Source organism: Mauremys reevesii, linkage group 2 (assembly GCF_016161935.1).
Source record: "Mauremys reevesii isolate NIE-2019 linkage group 2, ASM1616193v1, whole genome shotgun sequence".
In the NCBI taxonomy this organism is placed as follows: Eukaryota; Metazoa; Chordata; order Testudines; family Geoemydidae; genus Mauremys; species Mauremys reevesii.
Window position 1 is genome coordinate 238,683,871 of NC_052624.1, and position 25,227 is coordinate 238,709,097.

Sequence of the window (25,227 nt, forward strand, 5' to 3'; positions counted from 1 at the left end):
GCTGATCCCATGAAACTTTCATGCTTGATCTTTCATTTGCTTTTAACAAATACTTGATCTTTTAATATCTAATAAAGTGGTGTGCCTTCTGAGAAACTTAAGATTTTTGAAGTCCAAGAACATAAACTGATAGTGGAATAAAAAGTAGAGAAAGGGAGAGATATGATGTGCTCTACGAGATATTAGCATATTATTGTAGGCAGAGCAGGTAGTTCTATTTTAAAATAAGATTGCCTGACACTTTCCATTATAAGATCTTGTTTCCAGTAATTTATAATTTTGCCAGAATTTTTCCATGTCATGTGTCTGCCTCTTTTTTTTTTTTTTTTAAGTTTCAATTAAAATGTGTTAGCTATTTCCCATAATGAGATCAGGGAGAAAAATACATTTGTTTTGCCCATGTTAAAAAATTCTTGCAACCTTTTCATTGAGAAAAACTAGTGTCTTTGTGCATTGGAGAAGGAACTTTAAATGTGGCAGGGGAGATGCCTTTGTGTCTGGGATATGCATTTTGCCATCCCTGTGAGCATTTGCTCATATTTATCCAAGCTACAAGTCTCTGAACACCTGAAGTATGCACCTGCTCAATAGAGATTCTCTATTTTATCTTCACTGGACATGCTCCATCTCCACACAGCCAACCAGACTGCACCATCCCTACAGATTCACTGAGTATGCACCAGACCAGGTCTGCTGGGGCTGAGCCAGACTTCTCAGCAATTGCTCCTCCCAGCCACTGGGTGCTATTGTGACACCAGGTGCTTAGGAACTAGGAGCCGGGAGACAGTTTCTCTTGTGTTCTCAATGTCCCTGCAGCTGCGCCTAGACCACATGATGAAGGAGGAGATGGTAGCCTGTCTCAACTATAGAGGGGTGAGAAATAGGAGAGAGGAGTTTGCAGGAGCCAGGGAGAGAGGGTAATGATCTAGCTCAGTGGTTTTCAAACTGCAGTTCGTGACCCAGTCCTGGGTCATGGAATGGAAGGCACTGGGTCACGGTGGATCTGGTCAGCACTGCCGAGTGGGCCGTTAAAAGTCCCATTGGTGGTGCTGCCCGGCTAAGGCAGGCTAGTTCCTACCTGTCCTGGCATCACACTGTGCCCCAGAGTCAGCCAGCAGCAGGTCCGATTCGTAGGCCGCGCACTGCCCCCGCCCTGAGAACCAGCTCCACATTCCTATTGGCCCAGAACCAGCCATTGGGAGATGGGGGGTCGGTGCCTGTGGGCGAGAGCCATGAGGAGCTGCTTGCACGCCTTTGCCTAGGAGCCAGACCTGCTGCTGGCCACTTCCGGGGCAGAGCATGATCCACAATGCCAGGACAGTCAAGAAGTCTGCCTTAGCACCCCGGCTGCAACAGTCCTCATGCCCCCCCAGTCCAGAGCCCCTTCCTGCATCCCAAAACCCTCATTAACGGCCCCAGCCCAGAGCCTGCACCCCCAGCCCTGAGCCCTGACCCCGTCCCACACACCAACCACCTGCCCCAGCCCAGAGCCCGCTCCCACACCCTGAACCATTCCCAGCCCCACCCGCAGGCCTCACCCCCGCATCCCAACCCTCTGTCCCAGCCCTGACCCCCTCCCACACCCCAAACCCCTCATCCCCAGCTCCGTTGGGTCGCAGGCGTTAACTATTTTCTTCAACTGGGTTGCCAGAAAAATAGTTTGAAAGCCAATAATCTAAGGGAAGAAGGAGGAATTGGGTAGGAGCAAAGAAGGAGAAGGGGGAGGAGCTGGGGTGTATAGGAACAGAGGGGGGCATAGATAAGTGCCAAACATCTACACTTTGGCTCCAAATATTCTAACCCTGCTGATTATCCAAATTTGTAGTCAATATGGTTTCATATTATAGAGGTTTTTTTTTCAATTTACTTTTTAAAAAGATTAGGCAATTACATCCAAAAACCAACATTAATAGAATGTTAAGTTTGCAAAGTCAAGCACTCCAAAGTTAGTAAATGACAGACTTAAAATTGCCAGTACAATCTATATTTGGTCCCCCTTGTACGTATGCTTTGTGATATATCCCTTAATTACATGATCACATTCTATTTTACCATTTTTTGCCCCAACACCCCTGTTTCATTCTGCACTCAGTATGGACCTGTTCTAGGGATGAATCAGAGTTGAGTAATGAATGAGGCTGTTGTCTGCAGGACCCTTGCCTTATTTCTTGCAGAAACTGGGAGGTATGCAGCAAGTGTGACAGGTCTCATAAGAAAGGCAGATGATGCCACCCTGGAGAAATGGATTCAGTCCTTGTCTGTGTCAAATAGTTTCTATATGAGATCTCTGAATAGTCTCAGATTTCGCTAGACTGTCTTGCTTTGACTCCAATACCCCATGTCCCAGCTGAAGCAGAACATTTTCTGCATTCAGGGTCACCTAGGTTGTGGGAAAAGGAAAAAGAGGCAGTTTGCCTTGAGGCCCCCATTTGCGAGTCCCAAACCAAGTGGCACTGAGAACTGGTACAGCATCACTCAGATTTGGTTCAGCCACCCCTCCATCTCTGTCTGTGGAGGGGCATCTGGACCATATTTGTCTGGCATTGTGACCCCATATGCTGGGTTGCAATGCCAATCAAATATGTTCCGGCTTCCCCTCTGTCTCCATCTATGAAGGGGTGGATGGGCCAAATTTGAATGGTGCTCCGTTCTGCTTTAGCCACTTAAAATGTTAGCAGGTATGCTATATGATGCTGGCCAAGTTGCTTAAACAAATATTTTCAGCATTGGCAGCTAATTTTGCATTCCTGAGATTTACACAAGCAATATTAATCCCAGCGTTTCCTAACTTTGAAGTGCTTGATTTTGCAACCTTGACATTCTTGTAATATAGTTTCTTTTAGTAGAATTTTATAGAAATAAACATAATTGGACCTGATCCTGTAATGCTGTGGAAATAGGGTCCCCTCCCCTAGATTTAAACACTCCCCTGTTGTGCTGGATTCCTAAATATAATAGGATTCTTTTAAAATATTAGGTAAAAGAGATTGTCCAAGCTGTGTGAAATGCAAGGAGTAAAACATGTAGCATTTATGATGAAAAGCAAATTAGGCTTCAGACCACCAAAGATTTATGCACATAGGTAACTTTTCACACTGTGAATAGTCCTACTGACAGTGATTTCAATTGACAATGGGATTCCTCACACTCGGTAAAGATACAAACACATGTAAATCTTTGCAGGATTGGTGCCTTACTTTGTAAATATCAACAATGGAATCTAATCTATAGCAGGTAAGAATGTAATAAATGTTTTTTTTCTATCTGTACATAAAATTATATCTGTTACATAAATTAGAAGATTAATAGAAAAGAGACTTTTTGTAAAATAAAATGAGCATTAAAGGGCAGTGAATTTAGAATTCTTACTGGGGGGCTGCTTCTGTTGACAAACACAGGACCCAGTGAAGAGGGAGGGCCCAAGTCCCCCTACCTTCTCTCCAGCATTAAGGACTGAGGCCTCGCAGTGAAGCAGGGAGTTAGAAGCCACTCACTCTAACCACTAGGCCCTCCAGGCCACCTGTTACGGAGATCATGAGGCAGATTATTTATGACTCTGATTCCCAATCTTTCTCAGGCTGTTTCTGGGACAGTGCAACAACACAACGCCCCAGACCCTGGGCTCATCACAAAGCCAATATTTAGACTCAAGTTACTTTAAAAAATGTCCTGTTTAACTGAACAATCTTCCATCTGCCATCCACATACATAGATATATTTTTTCCATGTCTATGTGCCTTTGAAACTTGCAGGCTTGATGTAACATTAGGCTGGCTGCTGCTTTATTAACAGCACTCTTCTCTCCATTGACTCAGTTCTTAATAAAACCATTGTGTTCAACATATCACAACTACTGATCATGATAATTAACTTAAATATGTTCCAGAAAATCTCTCTGGATGTAAAAGGTACTTAAGCATAAATCAGTCAGGCTCATAATGATGATTTATTAGCCTTCCCATAACCTCACTCATTTTGGACTCTGAATTTTTTTTCTGTCATGGATTGTATGCTGCTAACATGTCCCCTGGATGAAAATCTGCCTGGTTCTCTACTTTACTCAGCAACCAGCTATCTTTTGATGGCTCCTGCCAGTAACATGGCTGCAACGTTGCAGAAAGAGATTACAGTGAGAGCACTCACACAGAGGCCCAATTGGCGGTGTTAAGTACAGATTTGTGGAACACATCAGAAAAGTTGTTCAACGGTTTCACACAGCAGGAAATTGTGCAGGCTTTTTCTTTGCTTTGTTATGAATTCTGTGTGGATTCATACCCAGCTGTTAGTCTGAATTTCAGGTTTGAACAAACCCACATTTCAAAGTGATTGTCCATGAAAACCACTGCATTTCTCCTGGTCTCTGACAAAACTGTGAAAATAAAAAGTCTTGCAAGCTTTAGATGTGAAACCATAGGGAGCATGTTCACATGAAATCTGCTTAAATTTGCTCAAAACAGGGCATTGGTGCTGTTGAAATTATGCCTATATTTGCCACTACCTTGACTGATCTTCATTCAGTAGCTTTTGTGATTGCTAATGAACCACAGTGAACATGGCCCAAGTTGTGAATTTGTGGGGTTTATTTTTAAATTAAAAGCAAGCTTTCTGTGATTTCTGGTTTAACTGAGAAAAGTTTTGCATATATCCATGAATAAGCCATCATAAATTTAGGAGCAAAGAATATGCCCTATACCTACCTGATAGGGGACAGTAATCTGAAAAGTAGTAACTCTGAAAAGAATTTACGAGACATTGCAGGCTTCCAGGTAGACACAAGCTTCCACTGTGAAGCTATAGCAAAAAAAGGTTAATTCGATTATTGGGTGTATAAACAGGAGAATATCAAAAACAAGTAAGGAGGTAATATTACCTCTGCATGTGTCATTGGTGAGACCACTACTGGAATACCGTGTCCACAGCTTAAAAAGGATATTGAAAAATAAGAGAGTGTTCAAAGATGAGCTACAAATATGATCTGTGTTCACCAGAGGAGGACAGTTTTACTATATAGCTGGGGCTATTTAGGAGTTCCACCATTCAAGGCTTCCCAGGAAATACTGTTTCAATACACCTCCTGGCTGTCTTGGCCCTTGAGGATAGGACTGAGGACTGTCTGGACAGCCCCCAAAGTGGAGTAGGGATTGTGGTCACTTTGTGCTAGTGTCGCCCAACTCTGGGGATTTATTGCCACTGGGATAACCCAGATTGTTAATTGGACCCCTAATGCTTGGATCTCATAATGCAACCTGAACAAAACTATAAACATGCTGAAATACATCTCTCTATAATGCCAAGGATTTGTACCATTGGGGATTCTGAAACTGATCAAGGCTAACACCACACAGGGCCAGGCATGATTTGGGTTTATGTATGTGTCTCAAGGAGACAGAACGTAAGTAGCTCACTTCCCACCTGCTCTCCCTACTCCTAGGCAGGGATTGGGAACAGTTTCAGACTAGGCAGAAGTGTATGTGACTGTCTCCCACTAGTGGTTGGCACACAGATAATAGAAATCCTACTACTACTGCAGCTAATGGTGATTGCCTTTAGCTGACGTAAAATGTCTCTTTTAGTTTTAGACCAGAAAAGAGTGAATTATGTCCCAACTGACAGCTACGAATCATTTTGCTTTGTATGTCCTGCCAGGAAATACTGTAGGTGGATAAGTAGTAACTTTTGTGCTGCTTATACATATTAAGTCCACTCGCTCAATACTGTTATTTGAAAGGGTGAAGACAGCTACTCAACTGTCATGAATATTTCCAGGATGTAAGTCTCCTTGTTGTTTACTAAATCAAATCCTTCCTTATTCTGCTCCTTTTTGTTACCTTGAACTGTCCCAAGCGTTCGCTGTATGCGGAATATTGTGAAGAAAGAGAACAAGACTAGTGCTCTTTTCTAGAGAGAGCCTTTTAATTTTGTACAGCCTACTATGTAATCTCACTTTCATGGGAACTCTGCTAGTTACTACATGTACTTACCAATGGCTAACAAAATGCTCTCTCAGAAAACCAGCTCTTGGAGATGAAAGAAAACAATTGGCCTCAAATTGCTGCACATATCTTCCTTTTTTGGATTATAGGACTTGGCTAATATACTTTGGTGAAGTGGTATCGCTATCTATAGAATGATGGAGGAAAATGATTAGTACAGTTCTGAAATATCCAGATTTAGAATTAATCTTTACTATATACGAGCATGTAGCAAACTGAAAACTAATCCAATTCCCATTATCACAGAATAAAAAGATCCAAATTAATGCTGGAGTGTGGTTTAGTTTATTTATTTTATTTTAACATTTTTAGAAAATAAATATTGGAAACAAGAAGTAACTACAACAATGCAATTGTCACCCTTGGCAGCTAAGTACAAAATATTACAGAAACAATTAGCTAAATAAAATCTCCTCTGATTACATTCTATTTTTAGTCCCACTAACTTCATTGGGAGTTTCAGTGCTCACAAAATTCTCCCCCCATCAGAATGTTTCATAGATTTACTTTTTTTTCCTGAAGTTAATATACCATTGGCCTTGTCTTTATTAAATCATAGACTCATAGAATATTAGGGTTGGAAGAGACCTCAGGAGGTCATTTAAGCCAATCCCCTCCTGAAGGCATGACCAACACCAGTTAAATCATCCCAGCCAAGGCTTTGTCAAGCTAGGCCTTAAAAATCTCTAAGGAAGGAGATTCCACTACCTCCCTAGGTAACCCATTCCCGTGCTTCACCACCCTCCTAGTGAAATAGTGTTTCCTAATATGCAACCTAGACCTCCCCCACTGCAATTTGAGACCATTGTTTTTTGTTCTGTCATCTGCCACCACTGAAAACAGCCTAGCTCTATCCTCTTTGGAACCCCCTTCAGGTAGTTGAAGGCTGCTATCAAATCCCCTCCCCCACTCTTCTCTTCTGTAGACTAAATAACCCCAGTTCCCTCAGCCTCGCCTCATAAGTCATGTGCCCCAGCCCCCTAATCATTTTTCTTGCTCTCCGCTGGACTCTCTCCAATTTGTCCACATCCCTTCGGTAGTGGGGGGACCAAAACTGGACTCAGTACACCAGGTGTGGCCTCACCAGTGCTGAATAGAGGGGAATCATAATTTCCCTCAATCTGCTGGCAATGCTTCTACTAATACAGCACAATATGCCGTTGGCCTTCTTGGCAATGAGGGCACATTGCTGACTCATATCCAGCTTCTCGTCCACTGTAATCCCAAGGTCCTTTTCTGCAGAACTGCTGCTTAGCCAATCAGTCCCCAGTCTGTAGAGGTGCATGGGATTCTTCACTTGTCCTTGTTGAAACTCATCAGATTTCTTTTGGCTCAATCCTCCAATTTGTCTAGGTCACTCTGGACTCTATCCCTACCCTCCAGTGTATCTACCTCTCCCCTCAGCTTAGTGTCATCTGCAAACTTGCTGAGGGTGAAATTCATCCCATCATCCAGATCATTGGTAAAGATGTTGAACAAAACCAACCCCGGGGCATTCTTCTTGATACCGGCTGCCAACTAGACATCCAGCCATTGATCGCTACCTGTTGAGCCCAACAATCTAACCATCTTTCTATCCACTTTATAATCCATTCATCCAATCCATACTTTTTTAACTTGCTGGCAAGAATACTGTAGGAGACCACTAAAGTTAAGATATATTACATCCTCCACTTTCCCCATATCCACAGAACCAGTTATCTCATCATGGAAGGCAATCAGGTTGGTCAGGCATGACTTGTCCTTGCTGAATCCATGTTGACAGGCGGCTACAAATTCGGCGCCACAAAGCAGCCGCAGGGCGCCCGGGCGCCGCGGGAGAGGGGCGGAGCGCGGGCATGCATGCTGGCATGGAGCGTCAGGGCCGGCGCTGGGCTCGGCTGAGCTCCCGGCGCTGCCGGCGGTCCGCAGGGCGGCTCTGGTTGCTCTGCGCGGCATGCCTGCCGAGGTCAGCGGAGCGCCCAGGACCAGACAGCGAACCAGCGATGCGCGCGGGGTGTCCGCCGCTCCGCCCCTCCCCCGTGTGGACCTCCCGCAGGCATGACTGCGGCAAGTCCGCCGGCCCAGCCTGCCGCCCCCCCCGGGAAAGGGCCGCCCCAGGCGGGTGCTTGCCCCGCTGGGCTCTGGAGCCGGCCCTGCATGTTGACTGTTCCTGATCACCTTCCTCTCCTCCAAGTACTTCAAAATGGATTCCTTGAGGATCTGTCTTCAGAGTTGGCTGGGAGGATTTGAAAACTCTTTCCACATAAACTTCCATTGAACTCATTAAGAGCTCTCTGTATGATACGTGTAGGATAAAGACCCTATGAAAACAATTGCATTTTAGCATATATAGCCCTTTTGTCAGGTGTTGCCTGCAGCAACAAGGACCAGGTTCAAATAGCGAGGGGGTGGGGGATTTCCCTCTTAAAACGGACAAACTCAACAGCTTAAGCCTCCATCCAGAATTTATGGAATCTTTAAATACCTTTCCAGATGCCCCATTAGGTGATACCTCTCCACTTGCAATCACTGAGTCTGTGTATGTGAAAAAGGGAAAAATTTATTAGATAGAAAGGGAGTTCAGCAGCAACTTGGGAAAACACAATAAATAAAGAAAACAGTCCTCCATGAAACTTTGGCATCTAGCTATAGCCCCAGAATCCTGGGGTGCACCTGGGCAGGGCTGTCACCAGTCCTAACCTGAGACTCCACCACCTAACCTAGCTATAGTGATTTCATATTTGTTTAGTGATTGCATAGGAGGGACTCCAGCAGCGTTTACTCAGCGTCCCTGCAGTGGCCCATGTCAGAGCCCTCCCAATGGTGCATGATCCTCTGTGGAAGGAAACGAGTGGCACATAGGATCCGTGAGCCACTGGGGATGCTCTCATTTTCCTGTCTCTCTCTCTCTCACACACACTCACACACATCGATTCCACTGCCCAACCAATTCTAAGTTTGCAAATCCTGCCTCCTGTTTACACGGAGGAACCTCACCCCCTTACATAATGGAGCCAGTTAATTTCTACTGCAAAGGCATTCCGATTCTACATATTGTGTTGTTGTCCTGACGGGGAAAGAGTTTGGGACTAGAGAGGAGTTGGTGCATCTGCAACTACATGTATCCACCATCCAAATCCCACTCTCCCCACAGAAAAGGAGGCACAGAATCTTTGAACACTAGTAATGTTTTAAGGCTTCAGACATGGACCCAGAGCTGCTTTGCTGTCACTCATTGGCATGTGGGGTGCATTCTGACCCCTTCCCGGCCTCTGCAGATCTCCACTGTACCACCTCCTTGGCTTTGCTCAAGGCATAACTTTTTTTTTAGCCCTAAATTAGTGAGGACACAGATATAAACATCCATATAGGTTGCCTAAAGACAAAGATGTGACCTAGCTGAACCATTTTTGATGTAAAAATTGCTTAAAAGGAAAATAAATAGCATAGCCACAGTACAGTATTAGTCTTGGAAAGATTATAAAGGCCTGATGTAATACGCAATGCAGTCAGTGGAAAAGTGCCCACTGGCTTCAATAGGAGTTGAATCAGATCCTTAGAGGGTTAGGATAATATCAGCAACATATTGCAATAACTAACAAATCTTTGATTCAACTATGATTATATTTCAATTATGACAGACTTCCTCATAATACCAATAAGGCTAATAGTCACAATAATTTTCAGGAATCAGTTTTGGATTCCAGGACTAATAACTCAGAGTAACAACTCTAAAAACATCCTGCAAAGACTGATCCTGCAAAAACTTATGCAGCTGTTTAACTTTATATATGTAAGTAGTCAGATTGAAGTCAACAGGACAACTCAAATGTTTAAACATAAGCATTTCTTATTAGGGACTTACTCTGTGGAGTGATGCATCCTTTTTATTTAGGTGCTGCTTAAAAACCAAACAAACCACTCAGTAGTGGATGAGATCACCTATTTGTTAAAAATTCAGGGTTTTGAGGCTGGTGTTTTAAATTCTAGTAGATTGCAGGCAGATCTCATACAACTTTGCAGTCTTGCTATGTTACCACTGGGCTCTGAGACTTTTGACTAGCAGATACTTTTGTATTGGACCTGATCATGTATGTGAATTCAAAAACAATAGGCTAGAGATTAATTACCATGATATTATAGAGTAAAAAGATTAAACATGTGCAAAGCAATTTGAGTTGATTATTGATCTGATATGGGGAAGAGGCTAGTTGTGTTCACTGACGTACTGTATATAAATTGTAATCAAACTTGCAATAGCTTCTATAGGAAGAAATTTAAGGATTAACAATAGATTAATTATTTTACATTATGAAATATATTTGGTGTGAGCAAGTATAGTGCTGTTCTGAGGCTGCACTGCTGTGGGAGTAGACAGAACCCTGAGCAGAAGCTGTTAGATGGAAGATAAAGATGGGAATAATGTTGACAAAAGAGGCAGCAGTGAATGTGAGACAATCGAGAAAAATGCACAGGCTGTTGTCTATTTGGCAGTACTGCTGCTGAAAAAACTAAAGAGGAGCCTTTCAGAACAAACTGCTGGGGTTGGAGGTGGGGCTATAACTTACAAACAGATCGGGTATTTCAGCTATCAATCAGTGCAGGACTTCAGGAAGAGGTGTGAAAGGGAACTCAGTCCTTAGCCTATATGTAAGAGGTTCTTGCGGAATCACTGGCGTAAGCAGGGTCTGAATGAGTTCTCCCCTGACAGTTAGCTGGGAGGGGGAGAGATTTCAGGAGCAAACTATACTTACATGAGCTCGCCTACTCTGCCAAGATATCCAGTAGAGAGAGCGGTGTTGCTCAAAGTGATCAACTTTGGTGTTAGGTTACAAATCACTTGAATGCTGTGGTAGTGAAATGTTATCAATGTGGTTGTCTTTATTGTATGAATAAAGGGGACAAGACCAATGTGTAACCTGTCCCAAATGACGGGGTCACCCTCAGCTCAAAGGACCTTGTTAAGGCAGGGGCTCAAATACCACACCCCTTGTGAAAGTAAGATGGGTGGGGACTGGTGTCCCAGCCAGGAGGTGTGGCCTGTCCCTAAGGGCATGGCTACACTTGGGAGTTAGCGCACATTAAAGCAGCCTGGGGCATCCTACCTCGTGACGCATCCATACTGGTAAGGCACATAGAGTGCACTGACTCTGCAGCTAGAGCGCTCCTGGTAATCCACCTTGGCAAGTGGAATAATGTTTGATGCGCCCCTGCTGGAGTGCTGTAGCACCAGTGTGGATGCCCTGGTCTGTTGATGCACCCGGACCAGTCTCCAGAAGTGTTCCACAGTGCCTGTTCTAGCCACTCAGGTCATCACTTTGAACTCTACTCCCCTGCCCTCAAGTGACCAACCATCAGATCTGCCCTTTAAATTCTCCAGGAATTTTGAAAATCCCCTTCCTATTTGCTCAGCCAGGCATGGAGTGCTCTCAGCTAATCTTTCCAGGTGACCATGCTTCCATGCGCCAGGCGATCCCCAGTATGGGGCAATGGCGAGGTGCCGGACCTCATCAGTGTTTGGGGGGAGGAAGCTGTCCAGTCCCAGCTGTGCTCCAGCCATAGGAATTATGATACCTTTGGGCAGATATCGAGGGACATGTTGGAAAGGGGCCATGACCGGGACGCTCTGAAATGCAGGGTTAAAACAAAGGAGCCGCAGAATGCCTACCGCAAAGCCCACCAGGCAAACATCTGCTCTGTTGCTGCCCCTGCGACCTGCCATTTCTACAAAGAGCTGGACGCAATACTGAGGGGTGACTCCCCACTTCCATTCCGAGTACCAGCACGGACACTTCAGAGCCCAGTTCAACAAGGCAGGAGGAGGAAAGCAGAAGTGTGGGAGCTCGCATTGGGATGGGCAAATTATGCTATTGTGTAGACTGTGCTTGCCCTTAAGTTCGAAGAAATCATTGCTCTGTCTGATGTGAACAATGCTGCCTCTGTTAAGTGCTGCATTTTGCCTTTACAAGATGCAACCTTGAGATCTCAGCCATCCATGTTATCACCGTCCAAAAAACTTCAATGCATTAGGAAGAGGCCACATAAAAGCAAAGAAGACATGTTACATGAAGTCGTGCAGCTGTCCTTTAATGAGAATCAAAAATTGCAGGCGCGGAGGGAGAGTGAAAGGAGGATTTGCCAGCAGAATGAAGAGCGCCGGCACAAAAGTGTGGAGCTCCGGCAGCAAAGCACAGAGCGGCTGATAAGCATCATGGAGCGCCAAGCCGACTCTATCCAGGCGCTCGTAGCCATGCAGACAGAGCACTACTGCGCCCACCCGCTCTGCAGCCCTTGTCCCAAAACACTTTCCCTTGTGCCCCCCTGTCACCTCCAACCCACTTCCCCCAACATCCGGGTTCTTATCACCACCAGCTGCCTCCAACACCTGTAGCTTCACCACCCAGCCATGAAAACTATGACCCTTACCCACTGCACTCAACTCCCATCACCATGCAGTATAGCCAGCCTGAAGTGCAGCACTCATTGCACAGCACTCCAGACAGGAAGGCTGAGTATGATAACAGGACATATGCAACTGTGTGATTATACCATTCCCACCACCCCCTTGCCCTTTCTGTTTCCCAAGCAGTTGTGTTTCTTTTCAATACATTAATTTTATTTTCAATAAATGGATTTTTTGGCTTTGAAAACATTCTTTATTATTTATTGCATAAAGCAAAAGATACCGTAGCCCAGGAAAGCAACAGGCACTGCAAGTCAGCGTAGCAAACACAGATCCCTACTAACATTGGAACCACTGCACTTCACTCCTGTGCAGGGCACCAAACATTACTGATGGCTTTCAGCATTGAATTACTCCCTCAAGGCATCCCTAATCCTTGCAGCCCCACGCTGGGCCCCTCTAATAGCCCTGCTCTCTGGCTGTTCAAATTCAGCCTCTAGGTGTTGAACCTCTGAGTTCCATGCCTGAGTGAATCTTTCACCCTTCCCTTCACAAACGTTATGGAGGGTACAGCACGTGGATATAACTGCAGGGATGCTGTCATTGGCCAGCTTCCCATACAGAGAGTGCCAGCAGCCCTTTAAACAGCCAAAAGCACGTGCCACAGTCATTCTGCACCAGCTCAGCTTGTTGTTGTACTGCTCCTTGCTGCTGTCAAGGCTCCCTGTGTACGGCATTAAAGCAGGGTCTCCAAGGATCACAATGGGCATTTCAACTTTCCCTACGGTGATCTTCTGGTCTGGGTAAAAGGTCCCAGCTTGCAGCTTCCTGAACAGGCCAGTGTTCTGAAAGATGTGTGCGTCATGCACCTTTCCAGGCCAGCCTGCGTTAATGTCAATGAAAAGCCCATGGTGATCCACAAGCGCCTGGCGAACAATAGAGAAATACCCATTCCGATTAATGTACTCAGAGTCTAGGTGAGCTGGTGCAAGAATTGGAATATGCGTCCCATCTATCGCCCCTCCACAGTTAGGGAAACCCATTTGTGCAAAGCCAGCCACAATATCATGAACGTTACCCAGAGTCACAGTTCTTCTGAACAGGATGCAATTTATAGCCCTGCAAACTTCATCAACATAATTCCAACGGTCGACTTTCCCACTCCAAACTGGTTAGCAACCGATTGGTAGCTGTCTGGAGTTGCCAGCTTCCAGATTGCAATAGCCACCTGCTTCTCCACTGACAGGGCAGTTCTCAATCTCGTGTCCTTGCTCCACAGGGTGGGGGTGAGCTCATCTCACAGTCCCATGAAAGTGGCTTTTCTCATCCAAAAGTTCTGCAGCCACTGCTTGTCATCCCAGACTTGCATGACAATGTGATCCCACCACTCGGTGCTTGTTTCCCGACTCCAAAAGTGGTGTTCCACAGTGGTGAGCATGTCCATGAATGCAACAAGCAATCTCGTGTCGTATGCATTACTCGAGTCGATATCATCATCGGAGTCCTCACTGTCAGTTTGGATCTTAAGGAGTAACTTGACTGCCAAACGTGACATACTGGCGAGACTCATCAGCATGTTCCTCAGCAGTTCGGGCTCCATTCCCACAGACCGAAAGGGAAGACAGAGCGTGCAGTACAAAAAACGTTGAAAGGTGGCACCAAGTGTGGACGGAAGCACAGGGATTCCTGGGATGCGAACTAATGCATCACGGGGCATTGGGACAGGACCCAGAATGCCGCACTTCCTTCCAACAAGCCACAGTGCCACAATGGGAAGAGGTGTTGTGTGGGATAGCTGCCCATAATTCACAGCTCCCAATGCCGCTGCAAGTGCTGCAAATGTGGCCACGCCAGTGTGCTTGTTGCTGTCAGTGTGGACAGACTGCAGCGCTTTCCCTACTGTGCTCTCCGAGGGCTGGTTTAACTCGCAGTGCTCTACATCTGCAAGTGTAGCCATGTCCTAATGGTCCCCAGTTTGGTTTAACCTGTTTCTCCCCACTGTTACAAAGATAGAGCTAAATAGGCTCCATTAGAAGCCTTTTGTTATTTTACGTGCTCAAAAGAGATGACAGTCACTTGTGCTGGGACAATATTTCTGCCCAGCCTAAGAGCCGAAAATCATTAAGAGCTGGGTGAAACCTCAAGAGTATAAAAATATTGCTCAGGCATGCAGAGTGAAATCAGGAAGGCCAAATCACACTTGGAGTTGCAGCTAGCAAGGGATGTTAAGAGTAATAAGAAGGGTTTCTACAGGTATGTTAGCAACAAGAAGGTGGTCAAGGAAAGTGTGGGGCCCTTAGTGAATGGGGGAGGCAACCTAGTGACAGAGGATGTGGAAAAAGCTAATGTACTCAATGCTTTTTTTGCCTCTGTCTTCATGAACAAGGTCAGCTTCCAGACTACTGCACTGGGCAGCACAGTATGGGGAGGAGGTGACCAGCACTCTGTGGAGAAAGAAGTGGTTCAGGACTATTTAGAAAAGCTGGATCAGCACAAGTCCATGGGGCTGGATGCACTGTGTCCAAGGGTGCTAAAGGAGTTGGCAGATGTGATTGCAGAGCCATTGGCCATTATCTTTGAAAACTCATGGCGATCAGGGGAGGTCCCAGATGACTGGAAAAAAGGCTAATGTAGTGCCCATCTTTATAAAAGAGAAGAAGGAGGATCTGGGGAACTACAGGCCAGTCAACCTCACCTCAGTCCCTGGAAAAATCATGGAGCTGGTTCTCAAGGAATCAATTTTGAAGCACTTAGAGGAGAGGAAAGTGATCAGCATGGGTTCACCAAGGGCAAGTCATGCCTGACTAACCTAATTGCCTTCTCTGATGAGATAACTGGCTCCGTGGATAAGGGGAAGCAGTGGATGTGATATATCTTGACTTTAGCAAAGCTTTTGATATGGTCTACCACAGTATTCTTGCCAGCAAGTTAAAGAAGTATGGATTGGATGAATGGATTATAAGGTGGATAGAAAGCTGGCTAGATCATCGGTCTCAACAGGTAGTGATCAATGGCTCCATGTCTAGTTGGCAGCCAGTATCAAGTGGGGTACCCCAAGGGTTGGTTCTGGGGCCAGTTTTGTTTAATATCTTCATTAATGATCTGGAGGATGGCGTGGATTGCACCCTCAGCAAGTTCCCAGATGACACTAAACTGGGAGGAGTGGTAGATATGCTAGAGGGTAGGGATAGGATACAGAGGGACCTAGACAAATTAGAGTATTGGGCCAAAAGAAATATGATGAGGTTCAATAAGGACAAGTGCAGAGTCCTGCACTTAGGATAGAAGAATCCCATGCACCTCTGCAGACTGGGGACTGACTGGCTAAGCAGCAGTTCTGCAGAAAAGGACCTAGGGGTTACAGTGGACGAGAAGCTGGATATGAGTCAACAGTGTGCCCTTGTTGCCAAGAAGGCTAACGGCATTTCAGGCTGTATAAGTAGGAGCATTGCCAGCAGACTGAGGGATGTGACCATTCCCCTCTATTCAGCATTGGTGAGGCCTCATCTGGAGTACTGTAACAATGCTCCTCAAACCTAAGCTAAAGATCTCTGCAGTGCCCCAAAATCCTGTGGGGTTTGCTAATTAAGTGGGTTACTACCAGAACAATTGTAACGTGGAAGTGGGGAGAGGCACATGCTGACCCTGAGACATATGAGGGTAGCAGCTTGGAAGTGCTGCTCGACCCAGCCTACTGAGTCCAAGGACATATAAAGGGTAAGCTTGGGAGTGCTGATTAACCCAGTTCTCTCAGATGTTCTCTGTTAATGTGTGTGTGCGTGTTCACCTAATTCTGGGGCTGGAAGAACCCAACCATGGGAAACATAGGTCCTGCAGGATAGCTCCATTGGGAGGGAACTTGCAGAAGGGAGAAGTAAATCTTTGTATGAGAACACAAGTGACATAAGCAGTACATTGATAGAATTACAGAACCCCCCCACACACACATCGAAGAGTAACCCTAATAAATGAGCATACCCCAAAGTAATTGGCAAATCTGGTACCAGCACGCTCAACTTAAACTAGTTTTTGACTGTCTGAGTGACTCGAATAAGTATCCTACTACTATTTTCTCCTCAAATCAAAATGTATAGAGCTACGTATTTTGGACATGATCCAATACCAATTGAAGTCAATGGAAATCTTTAACTTCAGAGGGCATTTACTCAGGCTTTTTCTTCAGAAAAATGCTGATTTCAATGAGTGCATGTGGATTTTCATCTTTTGAGCATGTAGCTTCATTGCACACATTTGAAATTTAGCATTTTGAATATTTCAAGTAATTCAATATGTTCATTGAATAAATTAGCTTGTTAGAAGTTCAAAATATACAAAATATAAAGATTAGAAAACACAATGCATATTATTTGTTTTACTTAGCATTAGCTTATGCAGCTTCAATAAAGAAAGCTAATGAAAGATTTATATCCTTTGAGTCAAGTTGCCTTGCATTAGGTGTGGAGTGATTTGAAGTAATTTGATACTGTGAAGAGAAAAGACACAGGAAGCCCAAGACTGAAATAAACCTGATGAATTTTTGATGATTGATAGGGAAGCTCTAATTTCTTGCTGTGACACTGCATTATCTCCAAATCCAATACCTGCATTTTAAATGTGCTTAATGATACCTATCACAATGTAACACTACCGAGAGCTCTCTCTCAGAAGTTACTTCTTTTCCTATTTTTAAACTTTTTAACCAGTTATATTTATTTCTTGTTCAAACTTCAGACAAAAACAATCTCCAGCTGAGGAAAGAGTTGAGATACAGTTATGAAGAGAGTTTTCACATAAAAACCAAATCTCAATGACCCATATACAATATTCTTGTCAGTTGCCTCTTTTGTCAGCATCCCGACAAGTTCATCATGCATGGAGCAGATATGTTCAGGATCGAAGCATCCTTAATCCTCTTCCTCCCTCAAAGAACGTAACACTTATGGTGTCAAGATCTGCAACTTCGAAATATTCAAATGTTTTATGGCTTACATATTAAACAGTCTTCAAGCATTCCCAGTCATGGAGTAACAGAACTACGACACAAGAAGCTTCTAATCATTAAAAGATAATTTTAAGAGTTCAAATATTAAGTGCTCATTGTGCCCAATTCTTTGAAAGAAAAGGTGAAGTAATGAGGGCAAAAAGAGGTTTCACACCTATCCAGGCCTGGCACAATCTAACCTTGTGTTCAACTGACAACAAAGCTAAGGCCAGCAGTGGTGCCTGGATCTTTTCCCCCTTACTCAGCATGGGCCAAATAAACTAATCCTGCATAGATGACAGGAGAAGGAACAACATCTAGCATTCTGACAAGGGTTGGTGTAGAAGCTACCTTTCTTCTGTGCTCCACAGAGCTCAAGTAGGTACTGGGCCAGAGCTGACATAAATCTTCATATTGACTTTAATGCAACTATCTATTTAAACTAGCTGAGAATTAATTGGCCCAAATTCGGTGCGAGTCAGGCACAATATCTCTTGGAAAAGGGAGGCAGATGGTATAGGGTAGAGGATGAAGTCATTGGTACTATGTGTTAGAGAAGAGGTTAGTTCAGGGACACAGACAGGAATAAGGAGGAATGAGTGGAGAAGTGAGGTGGATATCATGTGAAATAAACATATATCATGGAATTAACAAAACAAATGTGAAACATCAGCTTGGTCAAGTTGGACCAGATTGACAAAGGTATTTGGCTTTTAGAGTTGCAAATGGGCACCTAATGGGATTGACAAAAGCACCTAAGCATGGTAGGTGCATAAATCCCACTGAAGACAATGGGACATAGGTAACTGTTTCAGTTAGGCATTATGGTAAATCCCTTTAGGTGGCTACCTGCATCTTTAGGTGCCTAAATACCTTTGCAAATCTGACCCTTTGCTTCTACATTGGTTTCCTTTTCCTCTATCCTTAATCAACTCATATATACACCAAGTAATATATGAACAGTTGAAGAGCTGGTTGAATATACGGAAGAGTATTTGTTGGCTAACTTGTTTGGTGAATATTGGGCAATTCTTCAAATGAAACAATTATTGCCTGACCTAGGATGTTGCCCCATAATTCTCTCTCTGTAAAAGCAACGACAGCTTCTTAAAAGAAAAACAAAAATCACAGAAACATCTCCCTGACTCTTTTTTTTTAATGTTCTGTCTTCTAAGGCTTCATGACTAAAGGTTGGGAAGCCAGTCAAAGTTAAAGCTGACAGCTTGAAAGTGCTTTGCTGTGCTTGGCTCTGTGTCCTTGATTTGAATCCAATAGATAGATGAGCCCGGCAAGAAAGAATTTTCAGATATTATAATGGCAGCCTCAGGCTAAATCTGGGATTCCTTTATGTGCATCTGAGTTTCTCCTGAAAGTCATAAAACAGTGAAGGTACGAACTGTGGGATTGTAGCACATCCCATGGCTATAGTATAATGACTGAAGGTTTTCTCTCGCCTGTTCTTTGCTTGGCTCTATAGTTTAGCTTTTGGTTTACTCAGATCTAGTACAGCAACTTGAAAAAACAAATGCAAAAGAATAGTTTCAGAAAAAAATGCATTTTTGATAATGCCCTGAGGTTATAAAAATTAAGTTGCAAGCAATGTAACTGTTGAGATTAACCATGCACTTGAAAAGGCACAAAGCAATCTTTAAATACATCTGAATTTCCTGCTACGTGTCAATCAGGTGCAATGTGTTACTAATGCCATCTCCGAACTTAACTCATTATTTTATATGACCATGCCTTTCAAAAATGACAATGCTCATGGACTGCATAATGTTTTATTTACATTATTTAAATGTAAAGTATTAAATAAAATATATTTCTTGGAAAAAAGTAATAAATAGCACTTGTTAAGAAAAACAAAAACCTATATAATATTAGCATGCAGTCAGTGATACACTCAAAATAGTAGTACTATTTGAAATGGGAATTTATATCCCTCTAGTGTGAACAGTGCACAGCATAGACAAACCCTTAATCACAATGGGAAGGTTATCACCAATGAACAGTTTATTTTGCAAGTAGTATGTGATCACCTACAGAGCTTGTTAAATATATCATTTAGTTGGTGATTTTTGGCCATTTTTTAATAAAATAATTTCCTAGATGAATAACTTTGTGGTATTTTTTGTTTTTCAGTTATTTATATGTTGTTAGTTGAATAATTTACTCAACAAATAGAAATTTTGGGCACATAGTATATTCTGGTATTTGTCTAGCTTTAGCTCTAAGGATTAAGAACAAAAAGAAGTATCTAGGATTGTTTCTGGAAAGTGTGCAGGACAAGGCCAAATGGATTACACTGTCCACATTAAGGCCAAAAATTTAAAAAGTGATTGATTTTGAGAGCTCTATTTTTGAGTTCCTAAATTGAGACATCTTGGGGATAATGATACTTGCACTATTTGTAAAGTGCTTTGAGATCTACTGAGCAAAAGTGCTTTGTAAGAGTTAGTTAGTTAGTTAGTTTAGTTGGTTATTAAAGCAACCTGATTTTCAGAAAGTGCTGTTCAGCCTCCATTGACTTCTGTTTCCTCCTTTATTCCTAAAGGCAAAGCAGGGGATGTTAAAAGGCTAATCATCCTTGAAGAGCTTAAGTGGACATTCTCTCTATGACTAATATTCTTCCTGCTAAAACTGATACACAAATGTAGTAAACAATAACACTTGTGATTATCTGTGTCTCTTGAATCATACTGAAAACAAACCTAAAGGTTGAAGAAATTCTGCACACTATTATCTTGTTGGTTTTTCAAAGTCTCTTACTTTATAGCTTTGAAGTTACTGAAAAAAGTCCTCCCTTATATTGACTATCTCACAGTTGACAAAAATCTCTCACCCCTTGACATGCACAAAATCTACTTTACCAAGTTTTATTTTTCTTTTTTTTCCTCCTGAAGATACCTCCATCTATGCTATGCAATAATTTTATGCTGAATTTTAATTTCAAAATTATATTCAGTGTTTTTAAGACAAACCCCAAAAATAAATGTTAGAATATGCTCTTTTGATTTTAAAATGACTTTTTAAATTTAAATTTGCAAAGTTCTTTTTTCTTTTATTAATTTTTTCAGGTTTGGAAACTTCTTTTTTAAAGACCATAATCAGTGCTCAGTTTTCTCCAGCTGTATTGTGATACATATGTGGAGAAAGGTGGCATTTTAATGTATGTAGGACAAAAAGACAATCTGAAGATGGATTAAAATTCAGATCTACACTAGTTTCAAGGGCAGGCTCATGCCAAAAATTGCATGGATTTTAACACATTACAAGAAAAATATAAGAATGATAGGGATAAACAGGTTGACCACAACTGGTTCCAATTCCATGTGAGATCTTTTTTCATCTAGAATCTCAAATAGTTGATAAAAGTAGACTGAAATCCTATATTTTCAGCCTGACTTTTGCTTAAGTTTTTCTTTCATCTTCTCCTTCTGTTACCTTACCTACAGTCTATACTATAGTATTCTGCCATATTCTGAAGAGTGTGTGTGAGTGAATGAGAGAGAGATTATCATTCATACACACACAATATTACTACTATATCCATTTATGTAACTTGTTTAGAAAAATCTTTGATTTACTCAGATTAAGGATTGACTTTGGTTATTACTTATACTTAAATGAAATAGCAGTAATAATTAGCAGCTATATAGTACTGTTCATTCACAAAGTGCTTTATAAACAGATGATCCATTCAATATATCTATGAAGGAACCTGAGATACTGGGCTAGAGATTGAAATCATTCACAGTGGTCCGAATCTGGAAGAGCTCCATTGTTTTCTATGAAGTTGTTCCAGATTCATATTGGTATGTGGCTCAAGGAGAAATTAGTTTATTGCCCCAGGTTACAGATGGAGACATTGTTAGAAGTGGGATGGAAATCGGTAATACTGGCTTTCAGTCAGTCCTGTGCTCAGACCACTAGACAATAATACATGGAAGTGCATGTTGAGAAGCCATTTCTGAGAGCAGAAGTGTGTAAAACATTCATAATAACATGAAAATCTACTGGAACTACAAGGTTTTTCTGTATTTCATCTTAAACTTAAATAGTGGCTAATTCTTGTGGGATATTTCAATAAGGATTATTTTTTTAACTAAATTTGTAATTTCTAAGGATAATGTGGAAAAAAGCAATATTTGAAGTGAAGATGGCTTTGAAAAGCTTACTTTTTGCATATTTTCATGGAAAACACAAATAAAACTAGTCAGATGTGAAATTTTGCAAAACAATGAACAGTTGCAGGTGAAGTTTTGTGTAAGAAATTGCAAATTTTGATAATTGCTTCCTAACAGTAACAAGTCCAGTATATCATATTTCCTGTAATAGTATTTCAGTCTGCAGGCATGGCTACTTAAGTCTTAAAGGGGATAAACAGATAAGCTCCAGCCCTACAAACACTTACACATATGAGTGCATATAAACCATTAAACTAATATTACCACTAATATGCAGGAGTGCTTTCATGATTGGGGAATCACTGTGTATGTCACACGCTGTATAACTCTAGTCAATAGACCTTATGAAAATACCCTACTTCAAAACAAACTATGCACCTACAGATACTACATCTGGTTGGAAAAAACTTTGATGGAACCATTTTTCCATAGAAAATGCAATTCAGTTACAATCAAAATGCTTTGTGAAATTGTGTTGACTTTGTTTGAATCTGGTTTTGGGAAAAAAATAGAAAAAAATCTCACAATGTGAATAAACCTATTTCAATACTTTTGGGGAAAAATCAATTTTTTTGTTTGAAATTACTTTTTGTTTCAAAAATTTTAAAAGTTTGTGTTATATGTTGTATATATATTAAATCAAAATTGAAGTGAAATATTTTGATGATGTTTTGATTGTTTGAGAAACAATTTTTGGAATTTTATTTTGGAGCATTTTGAAATTTTCAGGTTTCATTCCTAATTGGAACTAAAATGGATTTTGAAATCTCAAAATCCTTTGCAAAATGGAATTTCCATCCGCTGCACAGCTCTAGTAGATCATAAAGTAAATGGTGCCAATAATCAAGCTCTAGGAATAGAAATATACTGCTACTAATTAACAATTAAGCACATAAATGAAAGTAAGATGAGTCATTGAAATACTGTTCCCATCAAGCATACCATATGTTTTAAATAAGCTAGTAGTAACACTCATGATCAGTAAGCTAAAAAACGCAGAGAATAATTCTAACAATCAAGACACCAGATGGTCCAGAATCAATAAACAGTGTTTTCTTATAGAACATGATCAACACTGTTTCACGGCTGTGACCCAGTCTAAAAGAAATTCAGCAAAAAATGTCAACAAAAGAAGGGCCAATAATTAGAAAGTAGCAAATTTTGCTCAAAAATTACAAATTTGAAAACAGCTCTGTGAAGGTTGGCAGAATCTTTATAAAAATAATTTATTATCCCAGTTAGTAAAGTAGTATCTTAGTGTTACAAATGAAAGAGCACTGTTACTATGTAGAGGAAAACATGATGGGTTAAGTAGCAAATTGGACATCACTGGGCAACTGTAGGTCACCAGTCATTTTTAAGAAGTTTGTCATCATCACCAACACTAATCCTTAAGTGAAATGTAAAGGAAACTACACATTTATAGAGCAATGTAATTATAAAGTTTGTTATCTGGTAGGGATGCCAGCCAGCTGAGAGTGAATGATGATATCATTCACTTTTATTCTAAAATGTCAGCAGTCTGTTGACACTCCTTAGTACAAGTGTTGAGAAAGATGTGATTCAGTCTTCAGGCTTAGAATTTTATCAAGTGTTGAAAACAGAGAAGCTGGATTTTCCTTGCTTTTACTACAGTGTTTGAAAAATATGTGTGATAGCATAGGAAGGGCCACATTGTTACTGTCCTTATGTAAGGGCCAGGGATAACTTTTGACCCGTACTGTGTGGCCATATGAAATTTCTTTCAAATTTTTGTAAAAGACACTGACACTGACACATAGACACTGACTAGTCACAATGCAACCTGAGGCACAATTGCTCCGCTGGGGGAGGGAAGACATGGAGCCGCACCAACCCATATTTAGAGCAATACGCCCCTCCCCCCCAAAAAAAGAATAATCTACCCTTAAAACAGGTGCAGCTGCACAAAGTACAAGATACCCACATCATATTATGTACTTCCTTTCATGTTCTAACAATATGCAACACCTCCAAACACACATACTTACATATATAAACTATATATGGAGGACATATCACCACTGGAAAATGAAATTTCAAAAATCTGCTATGGTGGTTGAATAATCTAGAATTGTGGATTGCAGTATCATATAAAATGCACTTCATGTCCACTTTCTTCTTTATGCTTTTCTGGAACATATCTGAAGTAATGGAATAGGTATATCAAGAGCCCATGAAATTAATGATAAGCCAGAAAATAGGATATGAAGAGAAATTAGCAGTCACTCATACAAAGTATGGTAATTAGGGCAATACAAGCACAGCCTTCCAGGCCTCTGAAGGCCTTGCTTGATAAGACCTATTGGATGAGGACACCCACTTATTGTATCTAGTGAAAAAGATAATGACTCCCAGGGAATCCTTAATATGCATTGTGTCCACTCATTTCTCACTGAAAGTCATTGGCAAGATGACCACTGATTCAATGAGCTGGATTGAGTCTCATGTCCTGCAACAATTGTATTCATGGCTGATGGAGAATTGTTACCAGACTTCAAAAGGGAGATGAGAAGCGCCTAACAAAGAAAAGAAGCCTCATGGTCCCATACTGGTTTTGGAAATAATTGAAACATCAATGTGTAACATGGGTAAGCAAGGGAGGATTGACAAAGAAAATAAGATAGACACACTATTTAAGGATGAAAGAACAGATTTATTCCTGTTAGAATCATATGCAGAAAAAGTTCTCTCAAACTACTTATTTATTAGGAGCACAGAAGATATAGCTTCATTGGGGTCTTAATCAGAATTTAGCAAGAAGTTTCCCTTTAGTCTAGGTCTGCCTGGACTTCTTTTCATTAGAGTAGCTCATGAATTTCAATATCTAATATTTCCCTTTAGAGATGGAATTTCAATCAGAGGTGAGATTTCAAAAGCTCCACTCTTAGTCATTAGAGGGGCTGTAAATGGTGGTGGAGGCTATACTTTGGTATAAACTGGTGAAATTTGCATGCCGTGTGGGGAGATTAAAGGTGCAGTTTATAGAAGGAGAAACAGCCAATGGGATGGATTAAGAAGTTGCAAAATAAAACAGACTCCTCCTGATTTTCCTTCTGTGACAGGGTATACAAATATTGGACCAGTCAGAAAGAGGCAAAGCAGCTGCTCTGGCCCAGGCAGTCCCACAACACCACAAAACTCAAGGAGAAAGAGCTCAAAAGAGGAGCATACCAGCTCAGTGAGGCAGCAGACTTTAGAAGTGAGCTAACTTACATTCTGACCTCAAAGGGGAGAAACTTGGGATTTGTAGAAGGTCTGATACTTTATCTTTGATTTCCATTTTTTTTGCTTTCTTTACTCAGTGGAAAAGAGGGGGAAAGTAGGAAGTGATCCATGGAGGCAGCAGTATAGCACTTTGGTAGTGCAGGATGTAGCTGTCTACTCTGTACCTGGATCAGAACTTAGGAGAGAGTGGGCTCATGTTCCCCTTCCAACTCCTAAGGGGTGCCAAAGGCAGAAGTAGATCCCTGATACAGAGTCTAAGGAAGATAGGGTCCTGAAGAAGACCCCAAGACCTCAACCCACAGGGAGACCCAGAGAACCTCGCCTAACTCAGAAGGCTACTCTGTGGTTGGGGTCTTTATAGACCCCAAAAAGGGTGGACATAAAACATGTCACCTGACTGGAGGACTGAGTCACAGAAGGACCAGATCACCACAG

The 25,227-nt window shown here is 42.0% G+C and overlaps 1 long non-coding RNA gene across 1 annotated transcript; it reads left to right on the forward strand.

Annotated features, from left to right (window-relative positions):
• Window positions 1-763: 763 nt before the first annotated feature.
• Window positions 764-24,759, forward strand: LOC120397161. Its single transcript, XR_005593697.1, has 3 exons — window positions 764-873; window positions 3,184-3,234; window positions 24,630-24,759. It is a non-coding gene; the product is annotated as an uncharacterized LOC120397161 (long non-coding RNA).
• The last annotated feature ends 468 nt before the right edge of the window (window positions 24,760-25,227 follow it).